General features: G+C 34.2%; 1 protein-coding gene across 3 annotated transcripts in view; it reads left to right on the top strand.

The window, feature by feature from the left end:
• Window positions 1–23664, top strand: part of beta4GalNAcTA (beta1,4-N-acetylgalactosaminyltransferase A) — a 137607-nt gene that overhangs the window by 52895 nt on the left and 61048 nt on the right. Inside the window, exons 1-2 of one of the 3 annotated variants that reach the window (XM_085952329.1) lie at window positions 4084–4243; window positions 8788–8848. The exons of 1 other annotated variant lie outside the window; for it this stretch is intronic. The gene's annotated coding sequence lies outside the window, so the exon portion shown is untranslated. Of the gene's footprint in view, window positions 1–3887; window positions 4400–8787; window positions 8849–23664 lie in introns of those variants that run through there. One more of the 3 variants, XM_085952327.1, reaches the window with a different exon arrangement.

Raw genomic sequence — 23664 nt, 5'->3', positions numbered from 1 at the left:
AAAAATCGCTTATAAAAAGTGAAAATCATGCTACGAGTTCTATAACCCTATCTATGCACAAACATGATGTAGGTATCACTATTTCATAATTATGTGTCATTTTAATATTAAAAGATATCAAACCTTTTTTATTGTAATTAATTAATACATTGTATTTTCAAGAAGAACTAGCAGTTAAAATCATTGAAAAAATATACTTTTGTTATAATATGGTACGCTTTCTAGCGTCCAATCCACGTTAGACGAACATGCAATAACAATAAGTAATTGATTACCTAATGATAAAAAAATTACACTCCTACTTAGCGATGCTAACTGTACTATAATTATAGTACAATACTATAATTTTAATTCCGCGAAAAATGTAAAATACTATAATTTCACCCCAATTATACCAAAATACTATAATATTAAAGGATTCAAGACGAAAATTGTTCCTGTACTATATATTTTTCAGAAACACTATTTTTTACGCCTTTGTACTATAAGCGGCATAGAAAAAGATGGCAACACTGTCCTACTACCAAGTCAAGAAACCACATAACCTTGTATTAAAAATAGGTTTCTATGAACACTGTACCTTATATGACTACCGATATTGTACCTAATGATTTAATATTTATTTATATTAGTTTTATCCTGGTTGATTGCAATTCCTCGAAATCTGCAGTCTAATGGCGCGCGTGCCTCGCCTGTCGCTACCAATCGGATTGTGTTCCGAATTCGAACGTGGACCGCCAAATAGGACTTCCGCCGCGCGTGACGTCACGGCCGGAAGTCGCGGCGGCTGTGTATATGATGAGAAAAGATCCTCCGGAAAAGTGAATCAGGCAGTTTGAAATGCAGGTTATGTTGTGTCTCTGGTGATTGCTAACGACGCATACATGATGAACGTGGGCCAATTGTTTTATTGTCTATTCCTATTGGGCCTTTCCACTAATGCAGTGGTATTCAAAGTGTGCACCGCGACACTAACCAGACTTAATAATTTAAATAAGACCTAACCGAAAAAAAATAACACGCGCGTTAACATCATTTTACTCCCTACTTCAATTATAGTTTGTCAATTTATGGCTACGGCCGTATATTGTAGCTTAACCACTGGGGAATGCGTTTAGAAATGGCGTATTTCAAAAAAACACTACCTTATTCGTAGGTCAATAATTATTATAAAGCAATCATTATTCGTAGGATGTTTATCACACTTGAATGGTCAAAGACATAGCTTATAATTAGTATCTTTAAAAGTATCTTTAAATGTGTAAATCTTGCCCATTTTTTGAATAATAAAATGCCTAATTCTTGTCAAATTTGGGATCACAGAGATTATCAATATAATTTTTTATCGTAAATATTTTACTAAAATTATCTCGTCATAAATTATACTAATGTTTTTATAAATGCGTTTAAAAATTAATAAATGTAAAAAATCTTAACACCACTGCACAGTTATGTACTGAAATATGACTATATTCTAAAACATTAGAGCGAGAGGTTTAAAAGAATACTATTTTATGTAATAAAAATACTTTATGCAGTCATCAAATGTTTAAAATAAATATAAAGGATAATAAGGCTTCAAAATTATATAAATAGATTATCTACAACGTTTATGGTATGTCCAGGATCATGCTTTGAAAATAGAACAAAATCTCAATTTTGACCTACGAGCACATCCGCCCTTAACAGGAATGTATTTTTTGTCGGGTTCACGATGTCTAGTTTACTTCCGTTGCCCTTCGACATCCTTGGTGATCAGAAAAGACGCGCGCAAGGATGATAAAAAATACTGTATAATAAATAGAGCGGCTTTTTGGTGCTGCCCACGGGCGGCATTTTGTCTAGGGACGTCACTGAACGCAGCATATTGCTCTTCTTTTATCATAGACATTAGCCCAGTCGCACATTGAAAATCGCATCAACTGGGATAATAGTCATAAATCAAAACTTCGCGCAACATGCAACTTTCTTATGTGCGTATACACAAGGCCGTGCGAGGACAGTGACATCACACGGCAAGCCAAAATGAATGACGAAGTGTGACATTCCGGGATTATAACTGCGCTACATGTTGGGTGAAAATGGTTGCATGTGACTCCAGATGTTTTTTTTTTAACTAAAATATTTTATCTCAGCAGTCTGCGAAGGTCCATAAGACAACGTATCTTTTGTGAATGACGATGACGTCACATCGACGTATTCGACACGTTGCAGACAAAATTAATTCTACAAAATATCTTAAATTTTGGATATTTTATAGATGGAAAAATATTTTTTATCTGTTATGGTTTTGTTATGGCTTAAGGCCATGCATTAGTTGAGGCACGGTCTAAAAAGATCGTTGCTAGGCGATGTGCGGATTGCGGGTCGCGGGTGCAAAAGACGCCTGTCAAACGAAATATTATTTCTCATATAAATCCAACATACGTCCATTTTATGTTCTGTTTATTATTCTATTAGTAACAATAATAATATATTCATTGACATGTTTTCTTTTTAAAGTAAATGGGTAACGTTTTTAGTCATCTTTACACGATTTTAGAATTAATTGGCCCGTCGCCATCACGCAGCAAAGTGACGTATGTCTGACTCGCCGTTCTCTCAATGAATGCGAAGCGAGTACAAAATTTCGTCGCGCGTACAGTTGAAAATTATTTGGCGTTTCACTGATTTGTCACCCTAATGAATTTTGAAAAAACTAACAAGCACTATGTGTAATATGTCTTCTGAATTCTACGAAAACAAATAAGTATAAATGAAAAGTGTGCACTATTTCTGTTAGATCGACCATAGGATACCGAAACTATTATGGTTTAGCTTAGGCAGAGCTTAATTGATTTTTTTTTTAAACTAATTAACACTATGTGCAATGTGTAGTCTTAGTTTAATGAAAACAAAATACGTATGACTGACAAAGTTTGGTGTGCACTGTTTATATCGAATCTTAACAGCCTACATTGCGTCCAAAAAATAAATATCAACCAATTTTGCTTCGCAGAAAATAGAATATTAATAATATTCTTTGAAAGTCCGGACGAAAGTACCAATACAAGGTTATCACGTCCGGACAATGATTTGAGTTTCCCCATCTCCACCCGCCATGTATATGCAGCCGCGGTTTGTGCACGGCCGTCTTCCATGATGCTATAAACGTGTCAGAATTTTAGTCCTTGTCCCAAACGATGCTGCACGGGACTGATGTAGCAACCATACACCTTAGTGCTTAAAGAAAGAGTTTTAGAAAATAAAAAGAATCTTGACTTGCTCTGCCGTCATTTATCTTTAATGACATGAAGTGTCCTCTGTACCCGTGTGCCGAAACGAGGAGTCAGGAGTTGAAAGTGATGAATCTAAGAAGGGATTGGAATTATTCCGTCCTCCATATAACGCAGCAAATTTTTCGTATGCCTCAAAGTTGGCCTTGGTTGATATCAAGTTGGCGTGACCAATCGGGCCCGTGTGTGGACGGACCCTAGCAAAGAGCTCCGCTCGGTCGGATCCCATCATCGGTCAGTCGCAGAGGACGTGTTCAGCGTCTTGATGGTCGTGCCCGCATGTGCATTCCGGCACATGTCCTATCAAACGAAAACCATGCAGCTTGGCTGCGAAGTCACCATGGCCGATCAGAAACTGGCTAAGTTGTCTCATCTGAAGCCTGCAGAACACATCTGGAAAAAACAGATACGTTTGTCGTCCCTTGGTGGATGCCGACCACCTCGACTGCCATGTATCGAGTGCTCCAAACATGGCAAGCTTATCCGTAGTGTTAATTATTATTAATCTAGTAGCGAAAGTGTTGCTCGGTTGCCCCCTAACGGCCAAACCTAACGTTAAATTGCGCTCCCGTGATTACGGTCAATTTAAAATTTTGATAACGCGTGCCCGACTTGTTCCAGTCGCGTGTTGCAGAGGGAAGGTCGCTCATTAAAACTCCCCCCGGCTACATCAATATAAATAATAATTTAATTAATGTGAACGACAGGACGTAAACGTGTAGTAATTATGATTATTACCATTTAAAATGTTTGTGAGATAAATCTCAAATGTAATGTTTTGGTTTTTTATACCTTCCTTAGTATCATTAGTTCTTATCACGTCGCCGAGCGGGTTGGACGTACGGCCGGTGATATTGAATTTCGTGTACTCATAGCTAATATGACGGCATTTTTTTAAAAATTAGTTTGAATTAATTACACTCATCGTGAGAATCTAAAAATAAATGGAACATTGTTCAAATCTCCCTGTAATATAATATTTCTAACAAATTCGATCGTTGCAAGTTCTGCATACATAATTACGTGTATTTCTTTTGTATCTACTTGAAACCCACCACCATACAGTTGACTTCCTTAATAATATTGCAGTGTTTCTCAAACTTAGTTTAGCCGCTGTCAAAGAGGTACGCTTTTGTAACCCTTGATATTATATTTACTGTCTATTGGTTTACTATATACAATTTATGGACACTGCTAGTTTCAAACATTAATAACTTACCTATTACAAGTCCATACTGCAAAAAAAGTAAGATTTATTATTTTTCCGTATTTTTCTTTAGATCATGTCTAATCCTAATAATAAGATCATATGGGCCTCCCAAAGCGTGGAGATTTGTATTAACAGATTTTTGTTTTTACGAGAAATGAATGTTGGCCACTTGCTCAATCTATTAGGTCCACACTCTGACAAATTGAAAAACAATATGTGTATTTGCCAGATCCAGGATTCGAATTTGGGACCCGCGATATTATAACCTGACGCTTAAACCGCTCGGCTATCGTGGGCATCAATTAATTTATATACTAGGGAATTAAATGGGTACAAGTGACATCATCATCATCGGTGGAGTCGTGGTGTGTCGTAATCCACTGCGTAAGACACTGGGCTTTCATCCTGGGGCTCCGGGTTAGAATCCTGTTGAGGTCACAACTCACAATATATTTATGTGATTTTCTCAAAGCCTGTGTGTTTGCGATTGTTAATATTTCATTACATAAGGTGATGTGTAGTGCTATATATATTTACACATAATATATACATATATATTATACATCACTGGCGAAGGGTGGAGGTATGCTGTCAAGATCCGTCATTAATAGTGCACACTAAACTTTGTCAAACGTATTAATTGTTTTCATCGAATTAAGGCTACAATATACTTCAAAACACTATAACACTGATTTAATAATGTAAATAAGTAGCAATACTTTTGCTTAGGATATGAATAATGTGGCATTTGAAAACCAGACCACATTACATAAGAAAATTGCAAACTGTTATGTAGAATTCAGAATTGTGTAACTTTGAAGTAGTATTATTTAAATTGGTTAAATATGCACCAGTATACTTGCAAGCCGTGGTTGCTTAACCTTTCTGAGCCACGACCCAGATTAGGGTAATAGTTTTAATTTCGCAACCCAATAAAAAGCTTTTTAACGTGAGCTTTTTTAGCTTTCCTTCCAACATTTTTCTTTTTAAACAGAGCTTAAAAGCTCTACTTTGAAAAAAATACTATTTATTTTTAAGGAAAAGTATCTACAATCAAATTTTCCACCTAAATTGAAAATTCCAAGTCGAGGTCGTATTTATAGATTTATGGGTTTTCACCGTGTGTACTTCTTCCTTCTTTCCTCGACGTTTCGGGCTCGTTGCATATGCCATTCTTATGAATATCTCTAGTCGAGGGCTTTTGTTTTTTCTCAAGTTTAAAAAATAATGTTTACATTTTCAATTTCATTTCTACCCACAAAAAATGCCTGCACCAAATCAGAAATAGAAACTTTGTGCAGCTAGTAGTAGTAATTCTGGGAGACAGTTTCAAAATTGGTGGACCGAAATGTATGGCGTAATTGAAAAAAGTGATTAAGCTTAATGTGCGTTATGTTATGTTCTGTGAGTAGTATCTAGAACAGGGGAAGTCGGCCTTTTTATACCTACCACCCACTTTTGTATCTCTGTTAGTAGTAAAAAATTCTAACCGCCCACCGGTTCCACAGTAATGGTGATTTCTAAAGTAGGGAAGTTACTTAACTTTGTGACAGCAAGTTAAAGCATAATATAATAATAATTATTTACCAAATACTTTATGCCAGACTTTCGCTAAGTTTGGCAGAATAAATCTTTATAAAACAACTTACTGTCGTTAAATCTATCTTTTTATTTATACTTCGCATACCTACATACATTTAATTTTATAAAAACATAATGAAAATGTTTTTAAACCCCCTACCGCTCACCACGTTAGGGACCAGATTGGCTACCCCTGATCTAGAACATCATTTTTAATTTTTAAAAACTAGTTTTTCTTCATGAAAAACTACCCGGCACGTCAGACAGTTGAAAAATAATATTTGGGAAAATTTGGCACGTGTACCTACATAAAAAGGTACGCCAACCCTGTCTTTGCATAAAACGTGTAACATACGTAAATATGCTATGTTTATTGCATGATAAATGATCGACAGTACAATATTATTTATATCAATTATCATAATGAATTAAGTTCAATAAAAGAAACTATTTATGACATCAGTCAGATTGCATCATTATTATTTATAATATAATCGATGTCTATGACTTTTAATACATATAAGATAAAGTAGTGCGTTAATAATTGCCATTCGCTAATATTTTATTAATATAGAAATAATATTTTTCTTTGGTAAAATTTCGACTCCACAGCTGTCGCAATGCAGATCTTTTTGCGAGGAGGCCTTAGAAATAATAAATAATGAATGAACATGTTCACTAAGCCTTAACAATATACAGTCTTCTCTAATTAAAATCATTCTGCCCTAGGCCTTGCTTACGAGTAGAGTTAGATTTCGGGAATTCTCGAGAAATTTTCGAGATTTTCCATCCCGAATCTCGAGAATTGAAATTTTTAACATTTCGGGATTCGGGATTTCTTTATTATCAAATATTAATAATTGAAAAAACGATTTTATATATGAAAAAAGTGGACAGAAAACACAAAATGTTCAGAGACTGATCGGGGGCATTTAACACAATTAAGCCAACGTCGACTCAAAATGAGCGCAATTTTTGCAACATCAGAAAATTTTGTGTCTCAAAAGCGTCCGCGATTGTCAGACGCAGCGATTGACAGTCTGTGTTTTTTGAAATTCCATTTTAATAAGTAATGTTTTGAATTATATTTGTTTTCCTACTTCTATTTTGTCTGTTTTTACACGGATTTTAGAATTTTTACAGGTTTTTTTAATTTTCCCGATATCTTGAGAATTCTTTTCTGGAAATCCTGAATTTCGAGAATTCAAAATTTCAACATTACGGGAAATCCCAAATCTCGAGATAGAGATCGGGAAATACAAATACCCAACTCTAGTTACGATGAAGATGCTGCATTTACATAATTCGTACAAATCAGCATGAATAATATCGAATATTAAGGAGTCCTGTATTAATGATAAGCTGTGATCAGGGTTTGCAATACCGGTATCCCTGTATTTTTCGATACCGAAACACCGGTTTTAAAAATCAAAAATACCGATATATTATTCGGTATTGAAAATGTAAACAAAATATATTAATCAACATAAAATGTTTTAATAGAACTGTACATTTTTTGTCGGATTACACGATGTCTGGTTTACTTCCGTTGCACTGCGACGTCCTTGGTGACCAGCAATGGCGTCGAATTTAGCCAAATGTTTACGCCAGACGCTTGCGGGTTTTAGAAGTTGTCAGGTGTGTTTTTAGATGTATGAGAAATTTATAAGTACATAATAATATATCAAGATACTGTATTGTATATTTATTTACTGTTTTATTCTATATATTTAACGAATACCGGTATTTAATAGGACATACCGGTATTGGTATTTTCATATGGTATGGCAAATATTGCAATCCCTAACTTTGAAGTCCTTAGAAAGCATCTAATGATTTCATTTTTAGCCATGCATCGAAATAACAAAGAATTACTTTTTTTATTTAACAAATAAATCGCAAGATTTAAGAATGCAACATTCTTTTATTGAACTTACATAATTTTAGAACGCTTCTGAGAAATATATAACCACTCGAAAAAAAAATTTATAATTAATTTTGAAAATATACGACACCGCGTCCCCCGGGATTCGCGCCCACGTGCTCTGACCACTAAGCTATGTGTGTCCTATCTAATTGCAACGAAGATATTATTCAAAGAATTAGTGTATACGGCAATCGTAGGTATGTGTGTGTTGCATATCTTAATAATATTAAACGATCTGTGAATGTATTTCGCCGTATCACAGTTTACCGTGAACTGTATTACCGGGAAAACACAGCCGTATAGCATTGGGATACAACATGATGCGTTATTCGTGAAGCATCGCAGAGACTGCTGCCTGATAATATTTAGAAGAGCTTTTGAATGGACAAAATATGTCAATTTAATACAGCGATACACAACACAACCCTCCAGTAGTATAATATATTTATGTACACATAATAATTGAACGTAGTTATGCAGAATGTAGCCAGTCCACAATAATGTCAAGCCGAGATAATGGCACTTTAGCAACAACATGATATTAAAAATGTATGTAAAATTGTAAGTAGTATTTTATTTCAAGAATATTTTTTGCGGCTTGGCTATTTTCCGCAGAACGTAGAGAAAACCTTCTCGCATCTGATCTTTATCATATCTCATTTTTTTTAAATTTTTTGTGGACTGGTTACTTTCTGCATAACTATGTCCAATTATTGTATCCTTTTTTATAATTTATGGTACCTAGTACATATTATTTTATAGTAATAATTATTATTGTTTTTTTTCTGTTACAGGTAAGCTTAATCTGTATTAGCGGCCCGTGTTTTCCTTCTATCATTCAGCATTCAACGAAAGGTGCGTAATATTAAAATTTATTTTGACATTACCGTTAGGAAAACATTTTAGTTAGGCAAAATTTTCACAGTTATTATGCGGCCTTCGGATCTAGCGTTTAAAGCAATTTGCCGATGAAAACTTACGCCGGAAGAACTGAATAAATATACAAAGCTATCGATTTTGATTCTGGGCGGAATTACATAATTCGAGAATGGATTATTTTCCCCTAAGATCTAAAAATATCTCGACCTCGAATCTGATCGGAATTTATTAAAAGGATATTGACAATAATGTTGTTGCGTAATAATATTCTTGAATTAGAGAATTCACGAATCTTGCGAATACACATAATGTTTTTCAGTGTATGTTTGGAGTTTGGACTTAATAGGTTGAGCATATGGTCCATTTGTTTTTGTTTTTGGATGCCCATTATGATCTTCTTAGGATCGGACGTGGCCAAAAATAAAATTTCAACAAATTACGAGAAATGTACTTACTGCTCTTAACCGAATCATCCAACAAACGGTTACATGTAAATTGTAGGTATTACATTTCATCGTGGCACAGTTCGCCGTGAGCTTTCTTATCGGAAAATTTACCGTATACTATACGGTCATCTCTATAGCACCAAGATGAAAAAAAGACTCTTTGTTCGTGGAGAATTTTCATAGCCGATTTTAGCAAAATTCAAGAATTAAAACCTAACCTAACACATAATCCAGTATATCGGTTTTCCGCTGGCTTTATGTAAACCGTCAAGAACCGTGTTTTATTTAGACATGAATTTTATCGCAGTATTATACGACTCAAAGACGGTTTTTAATGTACGACCGTATATATCCGATACAACATTTCACGGTGAAGTGTGATACGGCGAACTGCATACGTACAACTTTCCATACACGAACTTTTGTAGTTGCTCACTATGGAAAGGAATTTATGTAGTTCTCACTTGCCAATTTAGATGATTGTAACACTCGACAATGAATAGGCTACGGAAAATATATTTTGTTCTTTGCGGTTATATTAATTAAAATAATATTTTAACATGAGTATTCTTAATAGTATCTATTGTACATATTATATTCAGATATAATAGCATATAGTAAGTACAAGTAGGTGCCTATATAAAACTATGAAAATGATCAATTTGATGAAAGGTAATAATTATAATATATATAGAGCATAAATAGTATTTTGTCTTCAAAAATGTATTATCAAACCATATTCTGTTATATTCGATTTTATTGATGCTATTAAAACGACAATTTCCACAGTAAAATCATACTTTATTTGACATGACATATTATGATGTGACCATAGTGAGATAAGCTATGATAGTGCAGGATCCCATAGACTTTTCGTATACATAATATGCGGAACGCATTCTGACAATTGGAATAGATTTTTGGGGTCACAAAGATATATAATGTCGATGTTGCCAGGCGATATTAGTGGTCAATTTTTTTTTATTGAGGTTTTAATTTTTTTCTTATAATCCACCAAAAATTGTTCTGAGTTATTCAATAAAACCAAGACCGAATCAGGGATTGATTGAAAATGCAATAATTGTACCATGCCATCGGCATGGTCGTAGAACGGTTCGTCCCATTTGAAAAACCTCAATAAAAAAAAGTTGACCACTAATATCGCCTGGCAACATCGACATTATATATCTTTGTGACCCCAAAAACCTATTCCAATTGTCAGAATGCGTTCCGCATATTATGTATACGAAAAGTCTATGGGATCCTGCACTATGAATAAGGATTATTTGTTTAGCTTCGTGAATTTTCTCCTTGTTATGTACAATGGCTAGTTGTCAAACTAGTTTACTTATATTTTTTTAAATGTGATACATACGTTATTTTGGTATTATTTAATTTATGCGAAAACTATTTTCTAAATGTTTGAACATTTTTTGTTGATGTGTATTTTGACTAACACGATGTGCGATTAATTCTCACCCTTTATAGGTATCTCTATTTATTATAATATCGAATGCATTCAGCTATCTGTACCTACTACTTACTTACATTAGTTATATATAATAGTGTTGCTTCTTATATTTAGATGTGTACCACGGTCGACCATTTATCACGGCAAGGTTTCGTTCACTTATCTGAATTGCTGTTGATTTATCTACTTCCATTACTGTCTATTGAGGTTGCACCGCAGTAAAATCTAATACATAAAGATGTGGAAAATCTACTTCCACTCAAAACGATTGGCTTATTGAAGTGGTCTCCGAATATTAATCCCATTTATCTTTATACCTACTGTATTTTTTCACTATATTCTCTCCAAACGGAGCATAAACTCCCGTAACGTGGTGAATGTCCGAATCTTAGTAGAGTAAGAGTAATAATATAGAGAGAGTTGGTATTGTTCGGCAAAATGAAGCTGTGTTTCTTGCGTATAACACAAAATAGAACCTCAATTTTATTGTTATTAACTTAACTATGAAACGTTATACCATCATGTTGCTTCTCAGTACGGCTACCAAATTTTAACACAACATAGTTAACCATATTTTCTACTATATTGACTAAAAATAATTACCACTAACTTTATATTTAACAAAAAAACAATAAAATTCGCTGCCTTTAAATGACTGTAGTCATCCAAATCAATATTTACCGTCGACGTGTACAAAAAATATTTAATTCAGCCGTGGAAATTATGAGCTTGGCTATCTATGGTAAATTTCCCCTACCGATTCCGATTCCGATTTATAATTTTCAACCTCCTTCCACTTTTTCCCACATATCGATACGGAATCAGACATAAGCAGTGTTTCTCTAGGGAATATCAGAAAATATAGAGTAGATTGTTGAAAATAAAGCACGAATGTGGGGTTTTCCCGTAGTAAAATAAAAGATAGTCCTCTAAAATAAAGGAAAATGGTAACCTTAGTAATATAGTATAAATCAGGCGCAGTCAACCTTTTTATACCTACCGCTCACTTTTGTATCTCTGTCAGTAGGTCATCATCATCATCAGGGGCGCGACAGCCCGGTGTGGGTCCTGGCCTCCTCCAACAGCTCCCTCCACCTGTCCTTATCTAGTGTGGGCGGTTTCCAATTCGGTAGGTCAGTAGGTAGTAAAATTTAATTCAAATTTAAAATTAAAGCGTATAATAATAATTACTTACCAAATACATACTTTGTCAGACTTTCGCTAAGTTTGGCAGAATAAATCTTTATAAAACAACTTCTTTCGACCATGTTCCGATCCTAATAGGATCATATGGGCCTCCACAGAGTAGAGGTTTGTATTGACAGATTTTTTTGTTTTTTACTAGAAATGGATGTCAGCCACTTGCTCAACCTATTAGGTCCATACCCTGACACACACAAATTGAAAAACAATATGTGTACTTGCCAGACCCAGGATTCGAACCTGGGACCCACGGTGTAATAGTCCAACGCTTAAACCGCGCGGCCACCGTGGCCACAACATACTGTAGTTAAATCTATCTTTTTATTTACATAGAAGCATGAAGTCTGATGAAATTACATTTAATTAACTAAATTATTTATGCGATCCCTGAGGCTGATGCTGCGAAACTAAATACTGGATTTAATACTTCAAATACTCAATTTTTGTGAGGAATTCCTCTTTTGGAAATATTCAGGCCGTTTCTTTCTTTGGTCATAATATGATTAACAGCACTAAAGCCTGATTCCACAAGATATGAGGTTAGGAAAGGTATCAATAAACACATATTTGGATATAAGACAGGCATTTTTTTTATAATTCCGTAGGTTTTCATATATATCACTATCGAATTTATTTTTACTTACTTCATCATACTTATCTAATTTCTAAATTGTCACGGGGAATTTTATGAAAACATTTTTTTTAACTCCTACCGCCCACCACGAAAGCTGGAACGTCCACTAGTGGGTGGTAGGTACTAGGTTGACTACCCCTGGTATAAACGGTAAAATAATATAGTCCACTATGTATAGTAGGTATGTCGCATTTGTAAAATCCGCCAGAAAAGTGGCGCAGAAAATGTGTTTGGCTCCATAAAGCCCGCGGCGTAATGGCCTTAGCCGGCCTTCGGGGCGGAACGTTTTTGCCACCCCTCGCCACACAAAGGGAGAGTCTCGGCAAATATTGGACGAGTTCCTCATGAAAAGTGAGCCATACTGTCAACAATGCTAGGATATTGATATGTCGTATATTACGTATACGTCGCCAGAATTGGCTGGCTTAAATGGCGAAAAATAAATATATGCGTTTTTATTGAGTTCATCATGTACTTATTATAAATGTCAAAAAAGAAGTTATTATTAAGTAGTTTGAAATTTGATTCATGTGCTTAATAAGGGTTTGTTATCTATGAAAAACTACAATGACAATTCTAATGGATTTGAGTTTTGTACTATTCCATTTGAGTCGTTTTAAGCTTATAGGTACCTAGATAGGGTAGTTTTTCAAACACTTATGTATTACTATATACTAGGTATTCATAATGTGTTTGTTATATATTTTTTATTGACTTAATATGTAGGTAGGTGATAAAGTTTTTACCTACTTTATTGTATTGATTTGTTATATGAGTTAGAGTATATACTGTATTCGTTGTCAGTGTAGGTATATATGCCTTTTGGTGAGTGTACATAGTGCCTGAAGATGCCGAAAGGCGAAATCCAGGGCGCAAAATTCGACTCAAATGGAATAGTACAAAACTAAAATCCATTAGAATTTAAATTCAAATTCCATCAAGTAGGTACCTTCGGTCGATAGTAGTACCTAATATTACAATGACAATGTTTAAATTTTGCTATTATATAATGATATACCCGCATACTGTTATAAAATATTATTAGATATAAGATTTGAATCAATATAATTATATAATATGATTAAATATACTGACCAAATTCCCACAATATATTATATTGTAAGGGATGTTTTTCTATCACTAAATAAGGGATACCGCTTAGATTAAGTACCGATTATAGATTAGATTTATTAAATGATTGTAAAGATTTGTTATGTTCCCACAACGGTGAAGGAAGTAATAATATAAATTGTGATGTAGGTATGTCATGGGGTCGATAGTTATGATGATTTTGTGTGAAATCTATTGATTACCGTATCTAACTAAATTTGGATAGCGCTTATGAGCAGTTAATTAATTAAGCATGGCAGTCGTAGTATAGTGGTAATGCACAGGGCGTGATACCCAAGAGACGAAGGTTCGATTCCTGTCGGGTGTCTTACTTTTTTCGAAAAAGGTTTTTTTCTATTGGCTATATTTTCTCATGAGTGTTTTCAGAAGTATGTGTGTTCTATTGATTAGTAGACGCTCTCATAATCATTGTCCGTGTGAATACATCGCAAGTTCTACAAATGCCTTTTCCGTATCCAACCAACGGTACTTCAGTGAAACGGCAAATAATTTCCAACTATAGGTGCGACGAAATTTTGGACTCGCTGGCAATCGGAGAGCGAACGTCGAGCTGTGACCACGTCAATTTGTTTCGTGATGGCGACGGGGGTATTAATTCTTAAATCGTGTAAAGATGACTAAAAACGTTACCCATTTATTTGAAAAAGAAAACATGTGAATGAATAATTATTATTGTTGCTAATAAAACAATAAACAGAACATTGAATGGACGCATGTTGGATTTATATGACAAATTATATTTCGTTCGGCACGCCTCATTTGCACAATCCGCGCATCGCCTAGCCACGATCTTTTTAGACCATGTCTCAACTGAGGTACCTATAGCCTTATCGGGACTTTTGGCTTTGCATTTTAGGGGTATTAGAAAAGCACACCCACCCATTTTAGCGGGTTTTGAAATTTACCCTAATTTTTGATCATACGTATTAACGGTTTTTGGCGTTTTATAAAGTTCAATCTTTGGCCATAATATAGGTAACAAAAATATCCATCTAAATCTTAATACATATCTAACTCAAAAATTTTCAAAAACCGTTTTAGGGGCTTTTGAAACTAGGCGCTTCAATTGTATGATTAATGAATTCAATAAAGTATTTTAATACGATAAAATCGTTAATTACTAATTTTGGAAAAATTATAGCAGCTTGGTCTAGCCTTGCTATAAATATACCTGCTAAATTAACTAAATCGACAGTGAATTGTGAAATGACATTATTTATTAGTAAAAAGAAATATGAAGGTAATCGATCACCCGTATAGCCACAATAATAATAAAATGCAATGTATATACTTACATATAGGTATTATCATAATATAAAATGCGATAGTGTACGTAGACATACGTATATTATCAAAGATATAATATGAAAGTGAACATCAAAAAAGCAGTGTTTTAAACCGTACTAGTACTATAATAATTGTGGTATTTTATTGTAACGCGTGAAATGTAAAATAGCAATATTACGTAATATTAGAAATATAACAAAAATTCTATATTTTTAAAATATCCAATACTTCGTAACGTGCTTAATAATCGTATCGTTTTTTTTAGATATAATACAATTTTATCCATATTTTGTAAAATATACTACCTATTATAATGTGAAAAAAATATGGTATGGTTAATATTTTTCATACGATTCATTCAATGTTGAAATTCTTTTCTTCTTCTCCACCGTTCGCCACTGGTATAAGACTACCAGAAGTCAGTTCCGAACTAATCAGCAGAGGGGAGTCTGGCGGATGTTGGTATATAGTTAAGTACAGGGCCAATTTCTTATTTTTCTTTTGACCATGTCCGATCCTAATAGGGTTATCGATCATAGGGCCTCCACAGAGTGGAGGTTTGTATTATCAGATTTTGTTTTTACGAGAAATGGATGTCAGCCACTTGCTCAACCTATTAGGTCCATACTCTGATATGTCATACCCTGACTCAAAATACAAATTGAAAAACAATATGTGTACTTGTCAGACCCAGAATTCTAACCTGGGACCCAAGACGCTATAGGTCGACGCTTAAGCTGCGCGGCGAGAATATAATTTTGTCTATAATTACCAATTCAACCTTTCCTCTCAAAAATGTTCTGAAATCACTATTAAATGTTATACTTACCTATTACACAAAGTCTGTGTGATTTCTCTAATATTTAGTTCAATTCATTTAATCCAGGTATCGTCCTCAGCGAAGATAAATACATACACTTCTGGATGAAAGCTCAAAGCTGATAACATGCCTTTCGATCCTGTGCATTTTGTTGTTTCATCAGAACTAGTCTCGTTGATCCAACGGTCTATGGATCTAGTTTTTGGACATTTTCGTCCTCTTAAAAACCGCTGGATAACTAGATTTGTTCATTGACTATCTCTTCTTCGACCTATGATAATATTATACCTATTGTATACTATATTGGTATTCAAAGTATGTGCAGTAAAAAAAATAATTATTCCAAAAATAAGTACACAGATACACGATTCGAATGATAGATTCGTATCATTATGTAGATTTTTTTTTCTCATGAAATAGTCTTCCCTTATCGCTACCGTGAAAATTCTTTTTGTGAAAATTTTTGAAAGAAGTCTTAAAATAGTCTCAGTTATTTTTTCTTTCAAAAGCTCAGATTTGTCTTTTATTTCGTAATTCGCAAGATGGGAAATTTATAAAAATAAATAAAACACGGTAATAGACACGCAACAAAAACCTCTTACGCCTGAATCTCGTAAGCACCCTTTAACAACTCGAATCTGAAGGTAAACATTTTCAATCGGCTATTCTTTTATATTCATTTATAAGATGCCGTGAAAGAATCTTTATATACTTACTAAGGGCGTCGTGAAACGAAAACGAATTATTCAAACCACTAGTATACTAGGAATCGTAAGTGAATTAATGAAACTTTCCTTAATTGTCCGCCAGCAAGAAATCGACGATAACAGGTCGCTGTAGTCGCATATAGAAAACTTCTCAGTGGCGTATCTGTCATGGCGGCAACGCGTGCTAGAGGTGTGTTTAAATATTGTATTTGCTCCCCTTTTAGATGCGATTCCTTTTCTTTTTCGCAATAAACCAAAAGTTTACTAATAATAATTCTAACATCACTCCTAATCGTTTTAGACATATTTTTATTATACAAAGCTTCAAATTACGGAAATTGATAGATTCGTACACCACGGGAGCGTAAAATGAAATTACTTTGGGGGCGTTCCTCATTTGAAAATGGAAATGCGATTAGCTGCACTGAGGCGGATTGTTAGTTCACAGTTTTAAGTAGACGTTGCCTCCTGTCACTGAACGAATAGAGATGAGTTGTGAAGAGATACTACACTACTAGATAGATGACGTTATGAAAAATTTTCTTGCCATGTTTGATTCCCCTACCGGTAAAGCTGTTGAAACTATCTCGAAATGTAAATAATGTGCACTTTATACGGCAGTTTATTTGATATATTCACTTCTTGTGCATCGTTGCTGCCCTATAAAAGTTTATTGAGACGTTTTACGCTGGGTGACTTCGGAGACGACGGCGTATATATGTGTATGCCCACGGTTATGGTTATATTATGCATAAATGACGCGTGAAGACAAGATGTGAAGTGAAGACACACATATTTTTTAATATATGTGAAAGAGAAAATTTATGGTGTTTCAGCAAGCATACCTATCTGCCTTAATATGACTTTTATAGGTAGGTATAATCAATATGACTTAAGACAAATTATCTATAATATATTATATATGTGAAAAAAATAATTAAACCGTGGTGTTTATTGGTCAGCCGAGAAGAAAATGAAACCTCATTGTATAAAATTCATGTTCGCTAAATGTATATGCTTTCAAATGCGATTATCTACCCATATTTGAATGGTCAAAGACATAGCTTATAATCAGTATCTTTAAAATTATCTTTAAATGTGTAAATCTTGCCCATTTTTTGAATAATAAAATGCCTAATTCTTGTCAAATTTGGGATCACAGAGATTATCAATATAATTTTTTATTGTAAATATTTCACTATAATAATGTCGACATAAATTTTACTAATGGTTTTATAAATGCTTTTAAAAATTAATAAATATAAAAAATCTTATGGACGTACTGAAATATGACTATATTCTAAAACATTAGAACGAGAGGTTTAAAAGAATACTATTTTATGTAATAAAAATACTTTATGCAGTCATCAAATGTTTAAAATAAATATAAAGGATAATAAGGCTTCAAAATTATATAAATAGATTATCTACAACGTTTAAGGAATGTCCAGTATCATGCTTTGAAAATAGCATAAAAGCTCCATTTTGACGTACGCTGAGCATGTGGGCCGTTAATATGGTTAACTATTTATGGTTGGCAAAAATGGACTTGTGTATGGTATCCGACCCGTGAACTGCTGGTTGCCGACCACAGTTCTAGACAATCGTGTCTGATAAAAAAAAAACAATCCTGTTTTGAAAAGTCTTCACAGTTTTTGTGAAAAATGTGTAGAAGTTATCCATTGTTTTTTTTTTTTTAATTAACAAATTTTTCTCTTACTTTATATTGTTGATATCGAAAGCATTGAATCCCACGCGCTGTTTTTGAAACTAATTACTATTTAAACTCTATACTTCAGGTGCTTGGGGCGTTTTCCGTTTCATTGTCCTTATTTCCACCCTCTAAATGTGGACTCAACGAATGGTTAGAAACTAATTTTCGTTAAAAAGTTTGCTTAGATACATCCATCAACCCTATAAATTTTCACTTGCCACTGGCGATATCAAAAGTCCCTTGGCGAATGAATTACACCATGTTTTAATTAAGCCTCCGGTAAATGTGCAAATTGAAATAGTGTTTTGGCTGATCCACTGGCCTGCCCGCTCAGAGAACCGACAAAGAGAATAATATTTTTTACAATATTGCACCTTTATTAGTTAGTATACAGAAGACAGCACTTCCATGGGTGACGATTAAATTCTAGTAGGAAGGGAGTTATCAGTGGCCACTGTACCTATATTGACGTTTATTTCACCTTTTATTATATCACCAATAATTAATAATACATCGCCCATAAGTGATCATAGTGATTTACTTTTTTAATTTAATTAGAATTTGTCCAAATCCGAAATATAATAATTTATTCGTTATTATTTTTTTTACTGAAGGGAGAAATTATGTAGGTAGGTACCTACATATTTTATTTTTAAATTGCACGCTGTGGACTGCATTTCCCAACGGTTTACGTAGAACGTCCGCATATGCTCCGTAGCGTCCGATGGATGGATGCAAATCGCTGCGGAGTTCGTCACTAAGGCCATCCTCTCACACAGAAGCGAAAATTCGACAAACTGGTTGTTGATGGAATTCATAAACTGGCCAGTGACTGATGCTTCGCACACGGGTCTTCTGAAACCCAATAATCTCATAACCTCAAACTGTCAAACCCATTGTCTTTCCTACTTCATTGTAAGCTTTTTTTCGTAAAATCTTTACGGGAATATTCTGGCAGCCTGTAATTATACAGGTAGGAGTGTTTCTCAACATCTGCCACATAGGATATAAAATTAAAAATCGGCTCGCCCATCTTTAAATTTAGACGTCTTGACTTGTTATTGCTTGTGTTCAGTGCTGCCAATTTTGGTAAGATAATATGATTTTTCATCGAACCTACTGATATCGGTACCACTGTTTAATGGGTGACTGGCAACTGAGAGACTGGGAAACTAGCATGTCGCATGTCCTCGGTTTCAGTTGCGGGCGATTTCAAACTGAGAGATTCCAGTCTTGCCATCAGCGAGCCGCCATTGAAATACATTAGCTAGATACTGGAGTTTCAGTCTCGTCTTTTTTGAGTATTTACGTGAGGATGGCCACAGCTAGCAGATTCCACTGACTTCTGCTCTCACCTGGTCGTCCACTCACCGCACCACATCGATTCCACCGTGGAACGCCGTAATTGTTCTGATAGATTGCCTACACACCCCTCGCTTCGATTCTAGCGATGAAAATATGATTGATGTAGATATAACCACTGCTGGGATGCTCATCTAGAAGTCACATCCAGAAACTGTCCTAAATATTAGGATATTAGTGTCCATATTTTGTCTTATCCGCGTCCTAGTTTCTCGTCTTTTTAGACAAGCCCGTATGGAAATATTAAAAGCACAATAGTTTTCTCCATTCATTTAAGGGGGGACATGCTCAGCGTACGTCAAAATGAAGATTTTATGCTATTTTCAGAGCATAACACTGGACATTCCTTAAACGTTGTAGATAATCTATTTATATAATTTTGAAGCCTTATTATCCTTTATATTTATTTTAAACATTTGATACTGCATAAAGTATTTTTATTACATAAAATAGTATTATTTTAAACCTCTTGCTCTAATGTTTTAGAATATAGTCATATTGCTGTACGCCCACCTGAAGTGGTGTTAAGATTTTTTATATATATTACTCGCGTGTTTGAACATGTACCTAACCGGAAAAAAAAATATTTTTTTATAAACGGTACATGTTCAAACACGCGCGTTACCATGATCGTATTCCCTACTTAATTTATCGTTTGTCAATTTATGTGCTACGGCCGTATGTTGTAGCTTAACCACTGGGGAATGCCAATAGAAATGGCGTATTTCAAAAAAAATACTTCATTATTCTTAGGTCAATAATTATTATAAAGCAAACATTATTCGTAGAATGTTTATCACATTTCAATGTTCAAAGACATAGCTTATAATCAGTATCTTTAGAATTATTTTCAAATGTATAAATCATGCCCATTTTTTGAATAATAAAATGCCTAGTTTTTGTCAAATTTGGGATCACAGAGTGATAATCAATATATATTTTTTATCGTAAATATTTCACTATAATTATGTCGACATAAATTTTACTAATGGTTTTATAAATGCTTTTAAAAATTAATAAATATAAAAAATCTTAACACCACTTCACATGGACGTACTGCAATATGACTATATTCTAAAACATTAGAGCGAGAGGTTTAAAATAATACTATTTTATGTAATAAAAATACTTTATGCAGTCATCAAATGTTTAAAATAAATATAAAGGATAATAAGGCTTCAAAATTATATAAATAGATTATCTACAACGTTTAAGGAATGTCCAGGGTTATGCTTTGAAAATAGCATAAAATCTTAATTTTGACGTACGCTGAGCATATGTGGGCCGTTAAATAATTTGCAATTTTTTCGTTCCTTGTGGGGATCCGGATCTGAGAACTCCCTACTCTGTTTGCGCGCTTAATATGTAGGTATATATTATGTAAATAGCATCGTCATGGTGATTCGAAGTTTAAATTCAAAACTTTGCGGTAATATGTATAACTTTACATCCACAAACATTAGTTGGTGTTTAACTTTATATTAATCGGTTTGTTTTAGTCACTTCTGTAACGATTCGTCGCTCAGCACGTTCACCGAATGCAAACTAATTAGTAATTATATTGAACGTGGGTGGAAAATGGCAATTATAAAAATGATTACTCAATGAAAACACCTCTGTTTATTCCAACGAGTCTAATCAAATGGGTGCGGAATTAAATGGGATATTTAAAAAGCTCAAAGTTTATCATGTATATGCGGACGTGTAGAAAAAGCTCAATACTATAGGTATAATCGCTTCTGACTGATTAATTGTCACTGCTAATCTAGTAAGGCAAACGGCCAGATGCATAGTCATACTTATGTGCTGATACCAAATAACGCAATAAATGCTTAAATCCTGTAATCGACAGGGTAGAAAAAAACTCGTTACTCGTACATAATAATATTTTTAACTTAAGGGGGTACATGCTCAGCGTAGGTCAAAATTGAGCTTTTATTCTATTTTCAAAGCATGATCCTGGACATTCCTTAAACTTTGTAGATAATCTATTTATATAATTTTGAAGCCTTATTATCCTTTATATTAATATTAAACATTTGATGACTGCATAAAGTATTTTTATTACATAAAATAGTATTCTTTTAAACCTCTCGTTCTAATGATTTAGAATATAGTCATATTTCGGTACATGCATGTGCAGTGGTGTTAAGATTTTTTGCATTTATTAATTTTTAAACGCATTTACAAAACCATTAGTCTAATTTATGTCGGCATTATTATAGTGAAATGTTTACGATAAAAAAATATATTGATAATCTCTGTGATCCCAAATTTGACAAGAATTAAGCATTTTATTATTCAAAAAAAAAAGATTAACACATTTGAAGATAATACTAATTATAAGCTATGTCTTTGACCATTCAAGTGTGATAAACATCCTACGAATAATGATTGCTTTATAATAGTTATTGACCTAAGAATAAGGCAGTGTTTTTTTGAAATACGCATTATAATTAATATTTCTTTTGGCATTCCCCAGTGGTTATGCTACAATATACGGCCGTAGCCATAAATTGACAAACTATAATTATTGAAGTAGGGAGAAAAATGATGTTGACGCGCGTGTTTGAACATGTACCGCTTAAAAAAAAAATCGGTTAGGTGCATGTTCAAACACGCGCGTTACTTTGAAATAAACATGTTGTAATCGACAAGTTGCACCCTTCTCCGGCTGCGAGTCGAAGACGCCAGGATGCATACGAACGCCTACGAATTGGCCAATCCTATACCGGCTCGTCGATCCCCGCATCCAAATATCTATACGTTTCGTAGGTTACGTGCAACTGTCGCTGGGTCGATCTGCGCGGTCTTCATATGCAACACAGGATCGACGTTCTTGGAAGGTTTAATTTATTGCTGTGCGGCAGACGGGCGAGTTTAAATGTGAGAGCCGGCTAAATGAGATGATCGACGAATGCTAGACCAGGATGCACATATGCATTATGCATTATGACACACTACGCCACAAATTATCGGTAGTACAGCGACTGTAGTATGGTCTTCGCTATATATTCAACGAGTGTCGTTAAAAATCAGCGGCCTGTCAGATACCGCCATAGTAATATCGTGAGGCATAGAAAAGGTTTAAATGAATCTGTAATGAATGCTCAATGATTTGCAGTTATGCAATGTAACCTTTTTACATGTCCACTTTTGTATATTTACACTTCTTCGTAGAATAAAAGTTTTCAAATATCATAAAATCTTTGGTAAATACGTACTGTATTTTTATATATATGGCCTTTTTTAAAGATTATTTTACACAATAGCTGTCTTAATTAAGTTTCACAAAATAATATAAAAGAAAAACATAATAAAAATCTCCATGGCCACAGAAATTAATCACCCGATTCAAGTCATTATTTCAAAATATAAGGGTATCCCTGTTATTGATTTTGTTTATGCTTTGATTTATAATTGGCATACTTAATCACTTTGTTTTTGTGCTGAATCACCGGCTCGTGAATGCTCCGGTGATTCTATGTGACGCCCTCGCCGAAGTTGGTCAAGTTGCTAATTGGATTTGAGGGCACCTGCTAAATCCGCATCGAGCAAAGCCCGCTGCTTAGCGGCACGATTATGGACAGTTCAGTAAATTTGCGTCCTCTGCCGCGAGAGTAAACGGGGTGAAAGTGTAGGTAGGCCAATATGTGAGCCACGTAGGCGCAATATTTAATATATAAATGTAGTATTTTGCGTTTTCTGTGGCCCCACGTTAGGCGCCACTTGAGTGCGTTGAGAAAATTAAAATGCCGCGGATTTTCTTCAGGGATGAAACCTACTAAATAAATATCACTGTAAATACTTGGGTTTGCAATCCCGGGAAACCGTTCGTTTTCTTCATCACAAAATTCCGGGATCGACAATACTGTAATCCCGCAATTTAGGATTTAGTTTTATGTGTTTGATTTGTCAATACATATTTGTGAAGTAAATAAATGACAGTTGAAATTTTTAATTCATAAAAATTTACGATTTAAAATCTTACAATTGGATATGTATGGCAAAATGTTA

This window comes from Rhyacophila brunnea, unplaced genomic scaffold (genome assembly GCF_057557595.1).
Source record: "Rhyacophila brunnea isolate RB1 unplaced genomic scaffold, BYU_Rbru_1.0 scaffold_3, whole genome shotgun sequence".
In the NCBI taxonomy this organism is placed as follows: domain Eukaryota; kingdom Metazoa; phylum Arthropoda; class Insecta; order Trichoptera; family Rhyacophilidae; genus Rhyacophila; species Rhyacophila brunnea.
This window is presented reverse-complemented; position numbering and strand designations above follow the sequence as displayed.